Source organism: Carassius auratus, unplaced genomic scaffold (assembly GCF_003368295.1).
Source record: "Carassius auratus strain Wakin unplaced genomic scaffold, ASM336829v1 scaf_tig00044289, whole genome shotgun sequence".
Taxonomy (NCBI): Eukaryota; Metazoa; Chordata; class Actinopteri; order Cypriniformes; family Cyprinidae; genus Carassius; species Carassius auratus.
This window is the reverse complement of record NW_020526821.1, coordinates 9,753-12,190: the sequence shown is the minus strand read 5'-3', so window position 1 is coordinate 12,190 and position 2,438 is coordinate 9,753.

Below are 2,438 nucleotides of genomic sequence, written 5' to 3'. Positions count from 1 at the left end.
TAAAATTTAATTTGATGTTTTACAAAGGACATTGTAAATGTAACCGTATTTAATTTAAATATTTGTTTCACATATTTAGTACATTTTGAATCAACTCTGAAGGTTAATAGGTCTTATAGATTGGATTACTCATTTAGAAATGTGTATTTAATAAAATAAAATAAAAAATCTACATTTGAAATACATTTAAAATAAACTTTTGTGGATCAGGGTCTAAAAACCAGAATGCATGTGTTGAATTTCTTTGAATTACAGTTCAGGTCAAACTACTTATACTAGTCTTCAAAGTTAGTGATGTAATTTTTTTTCTTTTTTTAGACTGGTCATAGCTTTTTTAAATCAGCTACAAAATTCAATTTGAATCGAAAAGTCAGACTGGTTACCCCTTGTCTAATTCTTAAGACACAGTCTTAACAAAGTGGCTATGTTTATGCAACTGGCCCCAGAACTGGTTCAGAACAACTACACAAACGGCTAACTTTGGTCACGTGATGCCAGATCATCTCAGGATCGTTCTTCTCTCCTCTGACATGCTTCCACTTACTGAACAAGTGTATACTCTGCTCAGCTTCTCTTTGTTATCAAATGCATTGCCCTCTCTTACGGCGGGGGTTAACAGCCAACAGGGGCAGTAACACACTGCGCATAATGCCTGACATAGAAAAGGAAAACACCACCTCTGATTGTGAAGACCACATCGCGTCCCATCATCTAGAGCAGCATATTTTAATTCCTCTCTGTGTTAAAGATTTAATCCTCACTTTCCTGAGGCCCTCTGGGCACGAAGAACTGACATTTGGATTAACTGTTGTTTCAGGGTAATCTCACGAGGGAGCACAGAGGCAGAGAGAGGATCTCAGGAAAGGACCTATGTCAGCTTTTATTTATTTGCACAGGAATCGCCAGAGGCATCTCCTCCTCATCACAATTATGAATCTGGCCTTGAGAGAAGAGAAGAGAGAGAGAAGACTGCAAAAGAAAGAAGTGAAACTTATCATGAAAATATATGTTGGAAACCTTGATGAGCATAATAGACAAAAAAAAAAAAACACTTAAAAATCTTACAGATTCCAAACTTTACAAAGGCCTAAATAAAAATGTTTTAAACAAGTTCTGACTCAAATAAATAATAAAGAAAAACCGGCCTGCCAGTGTCAAGTAAAATCAGCTTCAGACCAAACAATTCAAACTAAATGTGCAACAACTTCCAAATCTTTTCAGTGTGTGTGTGTGTACCAAAAACAGCTGAGGTATTAGTGATGCCAAGGGCCTCCTCAAGAATGTGTAATCCTCCCGGGTCTGTTCCCCTCACCATTCAAGAGCTCTGTCCCATTGTCTGCTCCCCTCAAAGGGAAAAGAGGGAGGAAGCTTTGGATTGGGGAGCCACACGGTCTGTTCTGCTCGCCCTCCCTCTGAAAACACCCCAAGCTTTTGTCCAAATATTACAATAACACTTTTTTTTGATCTATTGTGCCTTCTGTTGCCTGTGCCTGCTGACCAAACGGACTGGACATGGAAAGGAAGTGACCCTCCCAAGCAAATGAAAAGCCAAAAAAAACCTTTTCTTCTAGTTTGTAAGTCACCACACACTGAGGGGGGGGGTTCATGTTTAAATGCTGAATTAAACTTTAAAGTAGGCTTAAGAATCGAGGGCACATCAAGCCCCCTGAGAAAGAATAGATTACACAACGAGAGATGAGAGGAGGAAATAATACAAGGATCCAGAGGAAAGAAAGAAATAAGACGGTCGGATTCATGATCATTTTTTTCATTCCTCTATCTGCCCCCTAAGCAGATGCTGAAGCAGATGGCGGAAAATGAGCTGAAAGTTTATGAGGAGGAGGTGAGAGACTGCAGGAGGGCATCTGGGAAGGTGAATCAGAGAAAAACCAAAGAATCAGGCCATCTTCAGAGGAAATGATGTCATCTCGGGAAACACTGTTCACTTTAAACCTCTTTATATAGATTTCTATAAGAAAAAAAAGGGATTGGGCAATTGACATGATATTTCACTGTACAAAAAAAAAAAAAAATCTCCATCCTATCATACTATTTTTTATACTTTATTGTGTCCTCAGTATTTCTTAAAGTTCTCGTTCTTCTCCGATCTCTTCATTTTATTTTATTTTTATTTTGTGTTGATAATACCCACACAACCAAAACGCATAAAGACAATAAATAAGCCACACGTAAACATAGTTTACATATAATATAGTTTTTACAACTGGAATGAAACACTTACAACCTTAATATATATTATTTTTCTTTTAAGTAATATGCAAACCCTTTTATTCAAGATCAAATCAATACATTAATATATAAATAAATAATAAAAACTCTTACCATGTCAATATCTTATATTTTCATCATTTGTCTGTAGTCATAAAAATTATTTATTTAAAATGTATTTATTTAATTTTTGGAGAACTATTAATAAA